General features: G+C 44.8%; 2 long non-coding RNA genes across 2 annotated transcripts; one reads left to right on the top strand and one right to left on the bottom strand.

Annotated features, from left to right (window-relative positions):
- The first annotated feature begins 1,248 nt into the window (after positions 1–1,248).
- LOC119867904 lies at positions 1,249–10,583 on the top strand. The gene is made up of 4 exons (XR_005384987.1): positions 1,249–1,784; positions 2,235–2,352; positions 8,964–9,101; positions 10,143–10,583. It is a non-coding gene; the product is annotated as an uncharacterized LOC119867904 (long non-coding RNA).
- Positions 10,584–10,933: 350 nt separating this feature from the next.
- Positions 10,934–12,637, bottom strand: LOC119867903. Its single transcript, XR_005384986.1, has 3 exons — positions 12,490–12,637; positions 11,683–11,781; positions 10,934–11,096 (listed from the first exon to the last, which is right to left on the bottom strand). It is a non-coding gene; the product is annotated as an uncharacterized LOC119867903 (long non-coding RNA).
- Positions 12,638–20,581: the final 7,944 nt, after the last annotated feature.

Genomic DNA, 20,581 nt, shown 5'->3' with positions numbered 1-20,581 from the left:
GGGTTTTCAATGGCACAAATGGAGTTGATCATTAATTATTTGGACGCTTTAATTAAAAAAAAAACCCACCTTCACTGTGGATTTATGAGGGTCTGCTGGGGGGCAAGGACAAGGAGGCCTTTAGTGATTCCCTCATTTGAATGAGAGTGAGGGTTGGGAAGGTCTAGAAAGGAACGCTATAGAATCATCTTCCAGGAAGGTCTTAAACCCAAGTGAGGGTTTATTTGAGGGAGGAGAGGCCTATACTGAAGAAAACGGAAAGGACACGAGGGAACAGAATCCTGGGAACCTGCCAAATGCATTGGGGCAGGGTATTTAATAAAAATCAATGGTTTAGCAGGGAGTCAAAAGGAGCTCCTGAATCAATATGAAAACCAGGAAGTCCAATGGATTGGGGTGGGGGGATGGCTGGTTTCTGAATCATTTGATTAACTGAACCACATGGGGGAGTTTGTCAGTGGCATGTTGAATGCCCAGAGGGACAGGATCAGTGTCCTCTGGTTTCAGAAGAGGCAGGTAGTGAAGGTATCACATTTGCTCTCTTCCTTTTGGGGGCATGTTCTGCAACCTTGCCTTTTTCTCTAACACAGATGTGTGTCCTGCTTGAGTCTCACACACTCTCCATTTTCTGAGATCTATGCTCCCAGAGGATTCCACTCTTTGGTACCTCTCCACAAAGGCACCTCATCTCAGTGACAGGTGATCTCGGGTGGGCTTGGGGAACATAAGAAAGGAAATAAGCTCTTCTCCGGAGACATCAGGAACTCCCATTTATTCAGTCTCTTGCATCCAGGAGCCTCAGGAAAAGGAGACTCAGCACATTCTAAAAATGCTGATGAAAAGTGCTTATCTTTGACATCGCAGTGCACAGCCATACCATATGTGGAAAAGAAACACAATGATTTGTGTGCACCTCTTTGCTGATTTCCCCACTTGGATTTTTAAAGCCCCTGCTTCTAGTCAAAGTAATTCAATATAAAGAAAATAAAATCACAAAAAAACTTGGATGTCCCTAATGTCTTTCCTTCTAAAATGCAAGAAATTATTTTAGGAATTGTTCCTATGGTGCCAGTTGACTAGACAGTATTATTTATCCCATTTTGCAAAGGAAAGAAACTGAGTCTGAAGGAACTCCAGCAACATGCCAAAAGTCATAAAATATTAGTGGGCTGGAATTTTGGCCTCTTGGAAACAGGCATTTCTCACAAAAGACGTCACAATCTTATCCACGGGATTATAGAACTAGGCTATCCAGATGGTGTTTCAGGAAGAAATCCAGAGCATTTATAAGTGGGTTATTTGTTTTTCCTTACAGTTACTTCCACGCAAAGGTATGCATCCATTTTAGAGAAGAGGGAAATGAACTTGATCCAAATTTTTTGTAGCGAGTCGGTCTGAGGTGTGGTGATGGTGGTGGTGTTCCTTCTGTCCCAAGTTAAGGGATGGAGGGGTCATGAAAGACTCTGAAGATAAACTTGGCTGAAGTTGATACTTGAAAGTAAAATGAGAGGACACCTGAATAAGAAGTATGATATGATGGGCCTGCTCAACATGAAAGCACAAGTGAGATTTAATGACTCCTCCCAGGCTCAGAAGATCACACTGGAGAGGACGGTGCCTGGGAGGAGGAGTCCAAAGCCAAAGAAAAAGGATTGGACCACAGCTTTCACCCCTACAGGTAGAGAGAGGAGTGGGTCATTGTTCCAGGAACTTGTGGGCTCCCCAGGAGTGTTATTTACCTCAGTCAAAGAAAACACAGGGACATCAACAGTGGGTTTCAGCAGGTAAAATAAAAAGACATGGTCTGAAGAATGTGTTGTTTTACCTCAGTTTTCCTCACAGAGAGAGGCAGGGGCTTCACTTGGGTGTGGGGGTCATGGGGTTATAGTGATTGAGAGAGGTTAAGTATTCCAGGTGGCACTGCCCAGCCCCAAGGCACCCACCAGTTTTCATTCCAAAGTACATGGGTAAAAGCCAGTCATACTCTTGTATTTACACCTACATTTAAGATACTATATTATGATAAAGTTTTATCATCTTATTTCTAACTCAGGGCTTATAGGTTTCAACACATTCGGGGTTGTCTGATGATGAAAGATAAGACCTGCTACATGAGTAGTATTTATTTGGGGACTCAAATACTGAAACAAAACCACTGTATGTGTTGTAGCTCTTCCTAGAAACTTTCCCCTGATCTTTACCCAATAGACTCATCTTCTTCATTCCTATCTCAGCTCAGTGTCACAGCTCCTTAGAGATGCCTTCCTGTACCCCTCAGTTTAAATGAGGTCTTCATGCAAGGTTCCTCCAAGTGTCCTGTATTTTCCTTCAGAGACTTTATCACCTGAAAAGGTAGGTATAAACTGATAAGCTATTTAATTCTTTCTGGCTCTTTCTGGCACAGGTAATAAGGTCCTTGAAGGTAAGGACATTGTCTGTAATGCATGTTTGTAATGCTTCCAACTGTCAGGCAATATTTGTTGAATGAAGGAATGAATGGCTCTGTCAGGAAGGCTGAAATTTAGTCTGAAATCTGCCACTGTCTGCCTGGATGCCTGCGGCCCTCCTTGGCTCAAGTGTCCTTATCTGTTAAGTGATGCTGTCAGAACGGATATATTGAGGCCCCCTGTAACAACACCTATGATCCATTGTAACCCACCTGTGATTGGGTCCTTCTTGGACAGTTCCTTTGGCTCTTTTAGTCACCCCCCAAATAATCCCAAGTCCTCAACGCATTAATGACAAAAAATCTTTTCCTATGATTCCACAGCTCTCTTGGAGGGTACTATAGCTCACAACTCTTACCACTCATTTCCCAAGTTCCCATTTGACATTTCTTCTTGATTTGCTTTTCAACTCTCTGCTGCTGTTTCTCCCTTCCTGGGCTTCTCGCCACTCTCTGCAACCTGCCAAAGTTCTCTCTTTTACTTGAGAGCAGTTGTACACTTGCCTATACACTCTTCTCACACGGCTGCCTCAGGGCACGTGGTTGTTGCTCCTCAGACATCTAGTGTACCAGCTCCAGCTCAACCTCACTGTGTTGCTTTTTTTTTTTTTTTAAGATTTTATTAATTTAATGAGAGAGAGAGAGAGAGAGAGAGCGCAAGGAGCCTGAGCAGGGAGTCTGATACGGGGCTCAATTCTAGGATGCTGGGGTCATGGCCTAAGCCAAATGCAGACACTTACCTGACTAAGGTGCCACATCACTGTGGGTTTTTTCCCACTCCGCATTCAGTGACATTGTATTGGTAGCTTAGGTCAGCCACCGTGGGAATACTTGCCACAGAAATTGGCAAATGCTATACCAGGGAATTTTCTCTATTGGAGAACCCATTGTTACACAATTATTGGCACATCACTGTCTGAGCTCCTCTAGCAGGTTATCACCTAGCTTAGGAAGCTGGTTGAACCCAAACATCCTTCATCATTACACTTATAGTTTTTATTTCCTCATGATCTAGGCAGAGTAGTAGGAGCTGAGAAAGGTTCATATAAAATGGTAGTTGTATTGGTCAAGGTCTCTCCAGGAAAACATAATCTATGCCAGATAGGTCAAGAGAGGAACCTTAATATGGGAAACTAGCTACATATTAAGGTTGATAAAACTAAAAGGGCACATGGGTGAGGCAAGCTGTAGATTAGCAGGATGCCAGTACTACTCTAGGGCTGGAGTGATGGGGAGGGGAGGTGATGTTACCAGAGTTTTTAAGCTAGAACTGTAAAGGGAGAGGTTTCTCAGTGGAAGTGGGACCCCAAAAGAGACTAAGTTGCTCTTGGGATGTCTCCTAAAACATGGAATGAAGAGAGTACCTGGGATTTTTCCTTCCTCCAGGGAGGATATTGGCCAACCTTAATCTGAAACTAGTTGGAATGGAGTTTGGGAAATGTAGCAAGCAGGGGTCAGACCCCTATAATGCAGAACAGGACAGATCAGGGCTGGCAATGAATCTGACGATAAACATGAAAATCATTATCCTAATAACTCATCATATTCTAGATAATAATATCCCTGAAGGAACATCCAGTGCCTTCAAGGCTACAGACAGTCACATGGTTTTCCTAGAGTCCCATAGTCAAACCTGACTCTATGAACCCAAATAACCACTTTGAGTCTGGCTCCCAAATCCATTCTATAGTGAGGACAGATTAAGTTCCAAAAACTTGTTGTAAGATACTGACAATCCTAATATACCTTCATGGTCACAAGAACCAGGGATGATCACATTTGTGGAAAGGTAGAAGCTTTCCCATCTTTTATTAATGAGGCCAAAATAGTAATAACTAGAGACATTCTTTTTCCCCATCTTCCTTTTATTTATTTGTTTCTTATTTTCTAAGAATCCAGGCACTGTACCAGACACTGAGGTTACAAAGATATTTTAGCACTTGTCTTCAGAGATCTTACCGCATGGATGAAAAGCAGATAATCACAGGCAGTGGACAAGGGGCTGGCCAATGCCAGATTCACAGACCAATCCTAAAGAAATACAAACTTCTGCATCTTGGCCAGCTTTCACCTGGGCTGGCAGCAGGGGCTGCAGGTCGCTGGGATTTTTCTTAGCAGCTTCAGTGGCTCCCTGGCACTTGGACACTTTGGAGTTAATCCCTTTCTTACTTACAGGAGGGTCATCTTCCCCTGAAGATATTTCGATGTTTGCCTTTTAGTAAATAGGCTTTTCCACTTGGCTCTCTGCTTATCTTCCCATAGGAGATAGTTTCAGCAACTTGTCTCTTGTATTGCCAGTGACTATAACTCTAGTGTGCTATCAGCTTAGAAAATGTCAGATTTCTTCCCTGCATGCAATATGAGTCTGACTTTTAGGCCTAGATGGGGCTGGTCCTAGCGATGTGTTGGAGAATCGTGTCTGTGCTGTGGTATGTTCCTGCCAACACACTCCCAGAATTGGGGCCCCTTGTCATGTCTGTCATTCCAGCTTATCGAGGGATGCCAGAGTTAGCCAGTGCTTCCCACTCAGCTCAGATCTCCAGCCTGTGCCCTCCTAGAGAGTCAGACACAGGGAGCAAGAAATGAAGAGGGTGAATGTGAGACTGAAAATAAGAGTATGTGGAGAGTGGGCGTGAGGGAGAGAGAGAGGGAGGCTCTTTTCTGCTGCCACGGTGGCAGTGGCAGTGGCAGGTACTAGGGAGAGGAAAGAAATGTAAAGGAGTTTCAGGGGGAAGTTCTCTGTGTGCTCTGAATTTCCAGCGGAGAACACTTGTGCTGTTTCTTTAAAGAAACTCAAAGACTGGGGCACCTGGGTGACTCAGTCAGTTAAGTGTCTGCCTTCGGCTCAAGTCATGATCGCAGGGTCCTGAGATCAAGCCCTGAGTCGGTTGTCCCTCTGCCCCTACCCCTGCTCATGCTCACTCTTCTCTCTCTCTCTCTCTCTCTCTCTCTCAAATAAATAAATTAAATCTTAAAAAAAAGAAACTACTTAAAGAACAGCATGTATAATTCAATTTTGTGATTTGAGGTGCTTTCAGTTTAGGAGGTGGGGTTCCAAGAAACTCAGCTATATTCAGGATACCTTTAGAAGGCCTGGATTCAATAGATTGAATTACCTGATGTTCAATTATGAGCAATAGCAAGCCCCTGAAGAAGCAAAATGCATGTGGTGATGGACAGAGCCCTGGATGCAGTGCAGGGAGATGTGTTGGCTGCTTCCTTCCCACGTGCACTCATGCGAGGCTCTCATCATCTGCTCATCAGTGTCCTCATCAGGCACAAGGCAATGATGAGTGTCCTGGCCAATTTACTCAGGTCCGTTGGGAGGCCTGGCCAAGTGGAAGCACTTTATAAATTGGAATGTATTATAGCCATGCAAGGAAATATTATTTAAATGACATTTCCTGGTAGGATTCGGCTGCCTTCCACAAAGTGAGGGTCAGCTTACTAATGCCACCCTAGTAGATGAAATGGTCCCTACTCCCATCTTCTATTTTTCTTTTTACTCCATTAGAAACAAAACACTCCGGGCTTGTAGGTGATAATTGCTAAATGGTGCATCTAATTTAGAAATGCCTACAAAAATTCCACTCGACCTGGTTTAAATTGTCTTCATTGTGGAGGAGGAAGCCATAAAGGTTTCTCCAGAAGGAAATGCGTGACCCAGGCCTTGTGGGTTAGAACTTCGAAGGGCTTGAGGCTCTAGCAGCCAGAGGGCCTTCCAGAGTGCATCAGAAGTGAGTTTCTCAAGTTGTCAAGGGCATGTTCTGAAGCCCAGTCACCGAGCCTTTGTGTGTACGTGTGTCTTTGTGTGTGCTAGTGCATTTATTAGAGGATGTGGTGGTGGCTTAGAGCAGGTAGGTTTCCAGTGCCAACAAACTGCTTGCTTTTCAGAATGAGTAGTTTTCCTTGGCTCCACTGCCAGCTGCTTTATCTGTTTTCATTTTAAAGATGTGTTTCCAAAGCACCATTTCCTGAAATCTTTTGGCTGCAGCCAGGTATGAGATTCCCAGTTGCAAGCCCAGGGAGAAGGTGAGCTGCCAGGGAGAAGTTTACAATAGGGTGGGTCGTCCAGAGGAGCGCCAGCTGAGGTCTTGCCAGGAAGTGGAGAGGGAGCCAGAAACAAGGACCCTCCATGGGAAAAGTTCTCCCTCCAGCTCTGACTGGAAAGTTGTGTCTAAGAATTTTAGTTTGAATAATCAGACTAAGTTCTTGTAATGGATGAGGAGTATCAAGCTTCAAGTTTAACAGAGTAAGACAAGTTGAAGTGAGTCCTTTCCCATGAAGCCTTTCTGCTAACTCCCCTTATAGCATCTCCCTATGTTTAGTGTCCACCCTGTCTAACCTTGATCACATCTTTATGTTCTTACTGCTGCTTGGGTAAGTATCTCATCTTCCCTACCAGAGGTAGGATCCTTCTATATGGAAAAGCATTGGAGAGTCTCACAATTTCTCAGGAGGAGCCTCTGCTTCTCCCACAATGGCTGGTATTCTTCAGATTTCATCGTGGGAGAGTCCTATTTTATTTTATTTTATTTTATTTTATTTTATTTTATTTTATTTTATTTTATTTTTACTTATTTTATTTTATTTTATTTTTACTTATTTTATTTTATTTTATTTTTACTTATTTTATTTTATTTTATTTTATTTTATTTTATTTTATTTTATTTTATTTTATTTTATATTTTTATTTTTTTTCGTGGGAGAGTCCTAAAGAACACGGGCTTGGCCGAATGGCAGTTCACACTTTGTTATATTTGCAGAAATGGGAGGAGCCTGAGAGTTTATGAAGTTCAAACTCCTCCAAGCTCAGAAAGGAGATACACCTGAGATCATGCCAATCACATGGCCTAGTGCTGTAGTGTAGGTTTTAGCTCTTAGAATCAAAATTTGGGGAGGGAAGTATCCTTTGTCTCTAATTCCAATAAGGCAAGCAATTCTCCATAGCTGGAGGATTTGAAACCATGCTGTGTGAAGAACAGTTGAAGGACCCAGGCATGCGTGGCCATGGAAGAGGGGAGAAAGGGGACACATCAGGCTCAAAACAACTGACACAGAGAAGGGGGTTATAGTTTTCTCCTGTGTGGCCCCACAGGACTGAGTTCTTGTGAGTCCAAGTTACAGAGAGGAAACTTCTTTCTCAGCTCAAGGGAAAGGCATTTTGTTGTCTAACAATGAGTACACACAACTTTAATGAGCTCCCTGCTATGAGAAGTTCTCAGGCAGAGACTAGATGGAAAGTTGGTGGGTTCTCGAGGTGGCTTTTACCTTAAATGACCTCTTAGAATTTGAGATAAACCATGGTTCCTGCTTTCCTCTGTCTGACGATGGTTCTGGTGACTGGGCACCAGGGGAGATGCTCATGCTATCCTTCTCAGTACGCCAGAGCTGCCGCACTGCTCCTTTCTGACCTCTGTCGGCCAGGGGCTGAAATTGCTAAGTGTAGCCTCATGGAGGGCAAGTAGACTCAACTTCCTGCCAACAGACTGGTGATGGCGGCTCCTAGAGTTTGCTGGGAGGAAAGTTGAGACAGCAGGAGAAGCTATGGTTATGAAGCCAAGTTTTGCAGGGCTGGCAACCTGCTGGATACAGACCTGCCATTCTGGGTCATCTCTGCTCTTCCCACCTCTGGCCTCCTCCCCTGCAGATTCTATACAGAAACCTTTTGGCTGAAATCCTTCCTCTTGCTATAGTTCCCATCAGTCTTTTTCCCCTTCTTTCCCTCCTAATGGTTCTGGACTATGGCTTCTTCCCTCTTCTATGAAATAGGCTTTTCTGGGACCATCGTATTCATAAAAGCAGGTTGAGGGGTGAGCTAAAGATGTCCAGGAAGTCTGCTCTTCCCTGTTCCCTTCCCTTCTGCTATCAGCAGGACCAATGCTGAAATCTCACGGAGCCTCATTAAAATGGAAAGACCATCCCACCTCCACCCAGGAGGAGTCCTCCAAATAACAGCTAGACTCCAACTATGTAGTGCAGACTGTTTCCCCTGAGAGTATGGGGGCCTGGGTGGGGAATTCTTTTCCCCTGAGAGTATGTGGGCCTGGGTGGGGAAGCCAAAAAAAAAAAAAAAAAAAGAGGGAGCTGTCAGGGTCTTACCATAGGGCAGGACAGGGGGCCACGAGACCTGGGAGCTTCCAGACTTGTATACTGTTTCATTTGGAAGGCGCCTAGTCCCACTTCCTCTCTGAGAAGATGGGGAAACCTAAGACCCTGGAGGCAAACAGATTTGACCAATGTCATGGGTGGCAAGGGCACAGTCCCCATCTTTGCTCCCTTTACCTTTAGGAGCCCTTGAAGGTTTCTGTCTGAGGGCTTTCCCAGGGTGGGAAGTGGGTTTCTTCAAGTTGTAAAGTTTGATACGTGATGGTCTGCAGTATTGCAGAGCAACAGAAAACATCGTAGGGCTGTATCTCAATTTGAAGCTGTGTCAAGGCCAATCAGTGCTCCTTCTCTGGTTCATCTATTCTGGGGGAAAAATGAATAGTAATTTCCTTTTTCATTGAAAATGTAGGAACCACGAAAGGATGCTCTTGGGTTTCCAGCTCTGGATGGCAGATCTTACATTAAACATCTTCTCAGGCCTTTGTCTTTAACATTTTTGCCTCTGGAATTCCTAGCATGAAGTAGGTGTTCCCCACAGGCTTTCAAGGTAGGCTAAAACTCCACCGTTCCCACTTGTGGGAGGGCGTTGGGGTGGAGAGAGGAGACGGACTGAGATCCTAAAGACATTACCTGCTATTGTATGGATTCTCTGTGCATCTCATAATGGGATTTCCCAGACAAGTGAGAGATGTTGGGACCACTTACTGCCCATCCCAGGGGCTCAGTGGAAGGGCGGCAAGATGTCCTTGGTGGCCTAGGGCTCAAGTTGTCCTGGATGACCTTATCACCGGTGAGCAGCACAGAGGCTCAAAATGGTCTTGTAATCCCTTTCTCCCTTGGGGAGATTGTCGGTGTGTGTTGTTTTTTTCAACACTTTCAAAATCGCAACTGTTTATAGTAACCAGAAATGGCAGAACCTGGCTGGAGGGGGAGGCTGAGTTTTATCTAACCCCTCATTTAGCTCTCTTAAGTTTGTCCAAGTTCCTGAGACGCTTTTCCCCTGTAAGTTAAACCATTGTTTGTCAAGGGAAATATAAATTAAGAGCTCTATTTTCTGAGTTAGATGGAAACTTGGTCCAGGGAAGCAGATTCTTGCTAGCTCCTCAGATCTCCAATAGAACATAGGAACCGGAGTCGGCGTAGGACTTTGACTTGATGAATTCTGGAGGAATCCAAAGCTCAAGGAATGTGGGAATTATGCAGAGCCAGGAACCCAGCCTAGGTTTGACTCATCAGAGCTTTTAATAATCAGGTCGGAAATTCCATGGCATTATTGAGAGGAGCAAATCTCTTTCCCTTTACACAAAATGGATTCTGAAACTATCCATATTCTCTAATTGGACTCCTGGATGGACGAGCCAAATGCTATGCTCAGACCAAGAACAGTGACGCCATGGTCATCCCCATGTTTATTGTAGAAGGGCAGCTAAACTTCTAGTACTACATAAACTGTCCAATTATGGATCTCTGGATTGTGTGATTTGGAAGACGCACAATTAAGGGGATAGCTCTGGCCAAACTTGAATTTGTAAAACTGGTATGGAGCCAATAAGAAGTAACACAAACCTCCTTCAATTTCTCTTTGCAGGGCTAGAAATCATGCTTTGTAGGCTTTGAGCCTTTGCAGTGAAAGACAAAGATATTGGAAATCATGCGCCTTCATGGACACTCACAAAACACTATAAATCCATCTTCTGCACCTCTCCGATCTGACGACCAAGCCAGAAAGCCAGTATTTCCCATGGTTACCTTCACAGACCTCAGAAAACATTAAGAACAGATGATGAGAAAACTATTACAAAGTATTAACAGGCTGAAAACAACAGCCCTATTTAGCTAAATTATTAAAAGCCACCACAGATAATTCAAATAAGTCCCCTTGGGACAGTATTTCTCAAGAGTGGTCAGTGGCTGAACAGCATTTAGAAAATACACTCGGGGTTGAAATGCAGATGTCAGGACTCTACTTCCAAACCCACTCAACTCAGGTTTCTAGGGGTGGGGTCCAGGGATCTGCATGTAGAATAAAAAGTTGCCATAGACTGAATGGATGGTCAGCTTTGCACATACAGGTACTATGATTTTTTTTTTTAAGATTTTATTTACTTATTCATGAGAGACACACACACACAGAGAGAGAGAGAGAGAGAGAGAGGCAGAGACACAGGCAGAGGGAGAAGCAGGCTCCATGCAGGGAGCCTGACGTGGGACTCGATCCCGAGACTCCAGGGCAATGCCCTGGGCCGAAGGCAGGCACTAAACTGCTGAGCCATCCAGGGATCCCCGGTACTATGATTTTTAAATACAGCGGATGCTGTTGTGATGAGCAAATACAACTCATATTCAGAGAAATGCTGAATTTAGCATTCAGGGGTTTATTATTGATGGTGGCATCTTTCTGAGATGGTAGATGGATTCAGAAGAAGGGACACTGACTGGAGGCTTCTCATGTGCTGGACACGGAGCGTCCTAGCTATTGATGCGCTGGCCTCCAGTGCAGGTCTCAGGGGTTCAAGTTCAGCTTCTTACCTAGAACCGTCTTCTGGAAGAGATGTGAGCAGAAATATTCTGACCTTATGGGGAGCAGGGATATCAGGAAAGCAAGTAGGGAAAGGATGATAGGAACCAGAGATATTTAGATTTAATATTTTACAAAGGCTTGCTCTGCCCATAAATATAAAATATACATTACTTGGCTGCAGCCCTCAGCCCACAGATGTGGCATGCTGTCCTGCATGCTATGGCAGGAGCCCTGGATTGTGCTGGAATTAAGGAGGTGGGAGGAGGCTGGCAGAGGCGCTTTGCCTGAGTGTTCCGAGGTCTGGAGAATTATGACTCGGGATGAGGTGGAAATTGGCACCTCGTGGCTTTGTGAGGCTACTCTGACTCGTGCCTTACTCTTTCAGGGTGCCAAGTTGCAAGATTAGCTCTATTGCTTTGGGACTAGACTTGGTGTTTGGAAAACTGGTGACTCCTTGGTGTCATAGAACCACCACACCCTCTTCCTGCTCTTCTCCATGTTGACCACCCAGCCTGCGCACACTACCTCCTACTCCCCGGACGGTGATGCGGCCTGACCTCTGCAGAAGAGGGCTGGGAAGTCCTTTGGGCAGTCCTCCTGAGGTTACCTTGGGACACGTGTCTTCGATGCTGTCCTCTGGGGCTTGCGTGAGGAAGTCAGGGGTCCCTTCCAACTCCAGTTTGCTGAACACACGGATGTGTCATCACTCAGCAGGAGCAATTTCAGAGAAACAAAGCATATATACCACTCAGATTAATTATGTAATTGTTTCCTAAAAGCTAAAAATGACAATTTTCTACAATTATTCTCTTAATGCTAGGGGTATTGAAAGTTCATCACCTCTTTTTTAGATATTTAGAAACATAGCAGAAGAATTCCCAGATGTTGACTTTTTTCCTCTGATATTTACTCCATCCACCCCACCCAGCACTTATGTGTGTACATGCATGCCTGTGTGGGTGCTCCTACGCATGTATACGTACGTATGCACATGTATATGCTCTTACACAGATACACACAGGTATGCACACACACACTCTTTACGACCTAGTGGAACGTTCTCAGGGGAAGGTAAGGCTAACATCACGTCAGAGAATAGAAACAAAGGCTGTCTTTGGTTTTAATGTTTTTTTTTTTTTTTTTTTTTTAGTATTGAGATATAATTGACGCATAACATTATATTAGTTTCGGGTGTGTGAAATAATGATTCAATATTTGTATACACTGCAAAATGATCACCAATGAGTCTACTTACCATCCATCACCACATAGAGTTACCAAGCCCATGATCTTAGGGAAATGGAGAGGAGAGGACCCAAAGCATAGGACAAAATGCCTGGGAGAACCATTATTGGAAAATAGTCCCCCACGCAGAAATGGAGGAATGGACAGGAAAACTATGAGTTTTTTTTACCTTTGGTGGATGCTGGAAAGAAAGGCCCTGCTTCTGAGACAGAACCTCAGGCTGGGGATGTCTGTGCTGTGAGTCTCAGCCGAAAATGCCATGCTGACGTTTCCCGCAGGCAGCAGAACGGGATCTATATTTGCAAATGGCAGCACAGGGAGTCCCAGGGCTGAACTGGAAGGTGGTAGGAGTGAGGAGTGAGCTCAGTAGCAATCTGCTTGGACTGGTTGGTGACCAGGTACGCAAAGGATATCTCTGCAGACACTCATATGGACAGGTGCTTAGAGGTGCAACAGGCCTCCGTCCTCTGTGAGCCCCAAAGCTAGTCCCTGCCTTGGGGAAAGTGAAGGATTCTTGACATGATTAAGCATACACACACCAGAATAGCACCTGAAACCATAAATTTAGTTGTTAACCCCCCTAAAGGGTATGTTTCCTATGTTCCCTGGTGGTGGTCTGAAAGCCGGTGCACCTCGCACAGGAAAGGCTACTGAGACTTGTCAGAGCTGGTGGCCACTCAGTTCCTGTGTCTTGATTAAACACCTGTGATGCTCACTGGAGCCCCTTCTAGGCTTAGAGGAGGCTCCCCTTTTACCGCAGCAAACTTCAGAGTTAGGACCAACGGAAGGCTATGTTAATGCCTCCTAGTCAGGATATTTTCTTTTGAATCTGCATGATTTGGAAAAATGTGAGTCAGGACAGATGAGAAAGACAGGGAGAAATGTGACATCTGAATATTTCTAGGTTCCGTCCTTCAGGCCCCCAAATGAACATCTACTTTAAACCTTTTGTCTTTCATTGGGCTCCTCAGACATGTTCCTACTAAAAAGCAATTTTGAAGGTGGGGAGGGGTAATCGATTTATGCCATGGTACTGTGGGCATCCTCCCCAGAAGTCTAGGAAATGTCTTGCAGATTTCAAAGGCTTCTTAACCTTTTCTGACATTTAAAAGCAAACAGAAACTCTGCCAGATAAAAGTGAACTGAAAACAACGGTCAAGTTGATGTCCAACTGGAAGGAGCCTGGTTCCTCCAAATTCTTTCCCTTTTACACACTGTCCATTATGAAATGGCACCAGAGAACACGGATGTTTCTCTCTTCACACACACACACACACACACACACACACACACACACACGCTCATGCACACACATGTATACACACACTAAAGTTGCTTGTTGTGACTAAAATAAGCCCAGGGCAGACTGTCAACAGAGCATGGTCCAGATTATATTTTATCCCTTTTTTTTTATCATTAGGGTTTTCAGGGTGGGATTTCAAAACTGGGAGGATTAGAACAGAGCAGTTGAGAAATTTGTAGCTGAGCACGTACTCTCACGGACTCTCTCTCTCTCTCCCCTCCCTCCCCATCTCTTTAACAAGTTAGCAGCATGTGGCTTGCCCTTGTTCCAGCAGCGATTATTAAAATAAAAAACACCTTTGGCCATAAACACAAGTGAAAATTGAAACACGCTCATGAAAGTTTATTATTTTTCGCTTCAATAACTTCACCCTACGTGGAGAACTTTATTTGCCTCGGGAGGTCTTTGGGTTAGGTAATGAAAAAACATGGGGGGCTAGGGGATCCCAAGTCATCAGGGTTGGGAAGCAGCCGGGGGTGGCTTGTATCTTGGCCTTGGGCCTTCAGTGCTGCTCAAGCGTGGAGGCTCTCTGGAGCTGGAGCCCGCTTCCTCCCTCTCTCTCTCATTGGGGCTGCCCTGCCTCGAGGGTCATGTCCAGAGAGCTGGGCACTGAGCTGATTTGAAGCCAATCTGCCCCTCTGCTGGCTTGCTGCCCCTCCTTCAAGTCATCTGGCTGATTCTATAGGCTTCCTGCAGCTTTGCTTTGACTTAAGGCACTTTTAGCCCTTGACTGGAATCTTCCACACTCCTCAACTCAGAAGGGATCTGGGAGGGGGTGGGAGGACAGATATTGAGTGGACAATGAAGAGACACATGAATGAGAGGAGGCCTACAATTGAAGAGGAGAAGTTGAACTGGAATAATTTACTTTTGAGCAAAGACTTGACTACAAGACCTGAGAATGATCTTTATTCCTAGAGAAAGAGAAAAAGGACTTGAAATATAAGAGTTGGACCTTGCTCTAGGCAAGAGAGAAATAAACGTCTCCATTTATCATGACGTCGTTTTAGGTTTTTTTTTGCCACTTGCAGCCAAATCTAGTCCTAAATACATAATCACCTGTTATAGGGTATAGGCTGTCTTGTGCAGGGAGTGAACACAAAGTTTGAAGGTAAGCCTTCCAGGACAAGTGTGATAATCTTACTCCATAACATTCTTGGGGACCAAGACTCCATGCAGCTTATCACTCCACCATTCTTGGAATATGGCCCTTGTCATCATGGCCCAAGATGGTGCCATCCATATTCAAGGCAGGCAGATGGAGAAAGGGATGATAAAGAATAGGCCGAGGGGGCAGGCCATCTGTCTCCCAAAAAAGGTTCCCAGGGGCTGCTACATGACATTTAAGTTTATATTTTACCAGCAAGAAGCTAGCCCCTTGGCCACACTTATTGCAAAAGGAGGCTAGAAAATTAATCTTTATTATGAGTAGCAATATGCTCAGCTAAAAATATTTTATTCAGGAGGAAAGACAAATTGCTGGAGAACACTAGCAGCCTCTGTCACCACAGTTGCCAGGAGCCGAGTCCTTGCCTGTCTTTTTGGCCTGTGTTGGGCTGGTCATTGTGTTCCTTCTATTGTTCCATGAATCTATGTCCTCATCATTTCTTCATTAATTTCATCTCCGTGACTTTTTGTCAGTATTTCTCCTCTGTGCTTTCACACAAATTCCTGTTCTTTGTGCTGTCAAAATCTTCCTTGAGGCATCTTTGTATGAAACGTGCTGGCCTCATACTGTAGACTCAGAACTCAGAGCAAAGACTATGGAGAGAAAGATGTCAAGTCTATTGACCCCTTTTTTGGCTTTCTTTCTTTCTTTCTTTCTTTTTTTGGCGGGGGGGGGGGGGTGCACAGGAGTATGTGCCATTTTACATAGCTTATTTTGCACTCATCAAGTGGTATAAACCCAGCTAGCTTCACAAAGCCTTCTCAGGAATGGATTGAGACCAGAATCTCCTTTGGATTCTATCCAGCTCAGGAACTGGTGTTTTGTTTCCCTGGGGGTGCTGCATGGTTTCAGCCCCTCATCCTAAGTAGCATGACTCATATCCCATCCCATCTCCCTTTTGCTTGCTCGATCTCTCCCGGCTGCCTCTCTCCTGTCCATGTGAGGCGTTTCTGGCTGCCTCCCTTTCCAGCATAATTAAATCCAGTAGGCCTTCCAATTGACCTCATGAGTGTGAGTTAAGCCCATTTATGAAATATGAAATGATCCTAAATGCTCATGATCCAGCTTTCCCAGGGGGCTGTGGAGGCGGGTCATATGCTAAGAGCTTCCTGCTGGAGATGCTGCAGGGAAGGCAGATGTGGCATCCCTGGAGATAAGCAGTGCCTTCCATGGACTGATCTCTGGTCTCAAGTGGCAGCAATGATTCTCAATGTTCCCTAGGAGCCTTCCATCATCTCCCTGTTTCATTTCTTTTTCCACTTGAGGGTACTTGCTCTTATTTTGAGCAAGCGAGGAAAGCCAAGAGAATGTCATGTCATATTGGGCTAATGCTTTGTGCTGAACTCTTCATTTCGATCAGAGGTAATGGGACAGAATTAAATTAATTGGTCTATATGCTCTCAAAGGCATTGTGTGCATGCCTTGGTGATAGGCCTGGGTTTATTCCATCCAAGATTCAAGGTTACCTTGACCTCAAAAAGAGAATGGGAGAAAGTATGAATGACTCAAGGCAAATCTGCTCCATTGGGGAAACAGAGTTCCAAGACCCTTTGCACGGGTGGGATAATGGTACACAGAAACAGTCATGATATATATTAGAGACAAGGCCCGGGAAAAGTAGACATCACCCATTACTTGGCTTTTTGTGTTTTGTTGCAGAGGAAAAGGGGCTTCTGCTCTATCCCTCAGGAGGAAACAGAATTGGAAGAATGCTGCTGGCGCCTCTCTCTGTAGCTCTCACCTACTGCCTGCCCCTTCTTTCTGACAAGCAAGGAGGGAGAATGAGTCATTGATCAATGAGATCATATCCAAGGTCTTTTGGTGGCCTTCCTCTCCTGGTAACTAGCTCAGAATTCTCCTCTGCCTTCTCCACCATTCCCAGATAGTTCCTTGTATTTGTATTATTGGGGCTGGGGGAGGGTGGCAGAAAGGAAGCTTCCTATAGAACTTTTTGAACCCAAAGGAGGGTTGAGTCACGTCCTCCAACACAGTAAACCAGAACCCCTCTATTTGGGGGCAGGGGAACAAAGCTAATGCTTACTTTGATCCTCATCTGAGTCCTGGTTTCAATTTTGTAGGAACCTGGGGGTGGGGGAAAGAAGGCGTGACAATAATTGGCTGTATGCCTGGCCCTCAGGCCCCACTCCCAAAAGGCCCTCCTGGCCTAGGGTTCCTGTTGAGTGTTTTTCTCCTTCACTCCAGAATAATTCTGGTGTCCTCTGTTGTACTTATGAGTAGGGAGGGAGGGTGATAAGGTAAAGAGTTAAGGTAAAGAAAGGTAACTTACAGTGGGAAAGTTCTGTGTGACAGAAAGGTGAAGTGTGAAAGTGCACAGAAGTGTGTTAAGGAAGCCGACAATTCATCTTCTGTCAGTCCTGGACTTGAATCCTGATCTCACTTCCTTCTAGCTGTGTGGCCTTACAAAACCTCTCTGACTCCTCCATGCCTTAATTCTCAGGCTGTAAAATGGGCAAATTATAGTGCCTACCCCACGGGATTGTTTTGAGGATTAACTGAGTTATATAGTGTCAGATGCATAGAAGGTACTGGGTAAGTATTGGCTGTCACCACTGTTGTCACCATAGGAGGATGACTATGCCTTCACAAGCATGGCGTTCCTAGACATAAGCTTATGTCTGACTTAGCTAGTGAACAGGAGTCAGGTCTTATGCTTTGAAGGAGTCGTAGGGATAGTGTCAAGGTTCTGGACCAAGAAGTGACATACTTGACTTCTAGTCCCTTACGTGTGGCCTTTGGCAGTGATTTCCTCTCTGAGTCTCAGTTTACATGGGTGTAAATAAGGAGTTTGGTGTTCGGTGGTTCCCGGAGCTTGTTTGGAGAGTGGGGCTGGGCTGGCCACTTGAGTCTTACTTGAGAGCTTGTTACCAATGCAGATTTCCTGCCCACCTCCATCGGGATTCTGATTAGGTGGGTCTGGGTGGCTTGGGAGCCTGGGTTCTTACCAAGTTTATGCTGTGCTTCCCCTGTACCACCCTTGCATCTGGGCATCACCATGGCCCCAGGGCATCACTGGGGCCTAAGCTCTTAAATGCTCTGGTTGTGTTGCAAGACACATATGAAGGGATGGAAGGAGAGCGCGATTTGAAAAACAAGTGACGGAGTAGAAGTTAGTTGGCAGAAATTGAGTGAAGGATTATCCTTTACCATATTGCTCATTCAAAAACCAAGAGTTTCAGCCCAAATGCACAACAGACTTCAATTCTGCATTTCACCAAAGCCAGTCAGACCCATTCTCTTCTGTTCTGAGACACAGAGCCAGGAACCGTTGTCACTGCCAACAGCAGGTCCCCGGAGGAAGAGGAACTGCCCCAGATAAGCACGAGGAATCGTCTTCCCAAGGCCCGTTCCCAACATCTCCCTGTCCCTTGGCCAAACGCTCATTTGATTAACCAGGATCTCTGGCGACCAGGAGCAGCAAAGAGCATCCATCTTGTCACTCCAACACGGGGTGAGGCTGTTCTCAAACTATCCCATCTCTGAGACTCTTTCCCTGGCAAACAAGATGGCTTTGCTGTAATCCCACAGTGTTTTTCTCTTTAATCCAAAGAATGAAACAGAAAAACAAAAACAAAACAAAACAAAATGGTTCCTTCCACCATATAAACTGGAACCTCTTTCATCCATTGAATGACATGGTTTCTTGCTTCTTCCCTTCACCATGGGGACAGGGTGGAGCCCACATTCCCTTAAGGAACCCAAGGTCACGACATTCATGGTGAACACACTGCAGCCTCTAGAATGCATTTCCAATTAACACACACAAAGCGTTTCCTACTGTCTCTTAAATTATGGTTCTATATTTATCGCTGCCAGACCCTCCCTCCCTTCCCAGCGCCCCCCACAGTCTCTGCTCTCCCTTTAATCATTTGCAGAAAGTGTTTCCATTCTTTCTTTCCATTTTCGGAACAATTTTGTTATAAGAAGAATGTAATTGTTGCTAACATTTTGATTTCCCTGTTCAGGGAGATTTACATGACGCTGAGGTTTTGTGATATAATTCCTCATTTGCTTCCAAGTTTTCTGTTGGGCGTTTAATCTGTGCAGAATTTCATTATCGTCTGATTTACTGTGGCCTCAACATAAGGAAAGACTTTTCAAATGTCAACTTTTTTCCTCTTTCTCTTCCCTTCTCTCTCTGTCATTCTGCACACACACACACACACACACACTCACACACTCACACATGCATGTTCATGCATACTTCTCTCTCCTTCCTCTTTTCTCTCCATCCCCCTCCCCCATTTTGAGTTTCAGGATTCACATCTGATGGATTGACTTCTTGGCTTTGTCACCGTCCCCAATCATTTTTCAGAGAGCTCCTCTGAGCACAGAACCCGTAGGGGTCTATTCTCTGGGAGAAAAGGGAGCCTCTCCTTTTAGGGGGAATTATGTAGGGGATCCAGACAATGCCCCGTAAAGTCCTTTTGAATCCCAAGACTTAAATTATGGTTCTATATTTATCATAGGGGTCTGATCCTCAGTCTACTGGAAGATGAAGATGGGCCTCAGCTTTCTAAGGGGACAGAATGAGGAAAACCTAAAGGACATGTTTTTTGCATAACAGTTATATAATGGTAAACCTATAATTTGTGTGTGCTCAGTGTGTATGGAGAGAGAGAGAGAGAGAGAGAGAGAATTCCCATCAATTAGCAGGACTCCTCCCCTGGTCCCCATCTATGCACCAGGCCCTTAGAAAGCAAATGTGCACACAGGGTGAGTTTGTGGATTTTCACAGAGGTAGGGGATTGAGCTCCTCAACTCTACCCAAAGGTAAATTTTTGTCATCCATATTCAGTTTCAGGGCCTTTTCTCTTTTGAACTGTTTTCCTAATACTTATCCCCCTGCCCCACCCCTTTAGTGACTTTTCCCCTTCATTTTAACCTACCTGCCTTTGTACTCCTTTCTCTTCTCTTTTCCTTCTCTCAAACCATTTCTACCCTGCGGCTTGCCTCTACTTCCTCACTTGTCAAAATGTATCCATTCCATGTGGCTTAACTGTCCTGAGTCTCAAGGCTTCTTTCTTTTTGGTGGTGTGACTGGGTGACTAAGAAGTTGATATGTCACATTTTTACATGTTAATAAAGGAGACAGACCCAGAGAAGCATGCTGGATGATGGGAAATCTAAGCCCTTACAAAAGGTATGAATAGACAGCACTTAGGTCCTCTCAAGTCACACTTTGCCTACAAAGTTCAGAGGGCACCTTACCTTATTAAGCCAGGGAGACAAAAATCATTCTTGCATCCATAACTCTCCAATGGCTAGCCAGGGAAGGCGAGGCCCACCTGGAATCTCCTACTGATGTTTAAGAGACCATTTTGCTGGAGTTCTTTTTTGCTCTCTTAAGATCTTAGGATTCTTACCCTGTCCTTGTTTGTTGAAAGTTGGTGGGTGTCCACTCTGCTCCTCCCTTAGTGAAGCTCTCACTAGTTGCTGGATGTGTTCTGATGGATGTCACTGAATTCCCAGCTTCAGGAACCTGGAACATGAGTGAGCTCATTCTTTGTTTTTAATTCTTGAGACATAAGCTGTGTCATAAACTAATCTGGGCTGAGCTGAAGGATTCGGGAATGCCAGAAGTCTGGAGAATTAAAAATGATACTCCTCATTTTGGGGTTACTGTTGGCCCAAGGAAACCCCTACATTTTCATCTTGACTCAGGGCCTATCTGGTAATTAGTTGGGAAGAACCCCCAAATCAGGTCAAATGAAAATTGACCTACTGTGGTGGTTTTATATTGTGTCTGCAAATTATTTGGCATTCCTCCTA

This window comes from Canis lupus, chromosome 37 (assembly GCF_011100685.1).
Source record: "Canis lupus familiaris isolate Mischka breed German Shepherd chromosome 37, alternate assembly UU_Cfam_GSD_1.0, whole genome shotgun sequence".
Lineage (NCBI taxonomy): Eukaryota > Metazoa > Chordata > Mammalia > Carnivora > Canidae > Canis > Canis lupus.
This window is presented reverse-complemented; position numbering and strand designations above follow the sequence as displayed.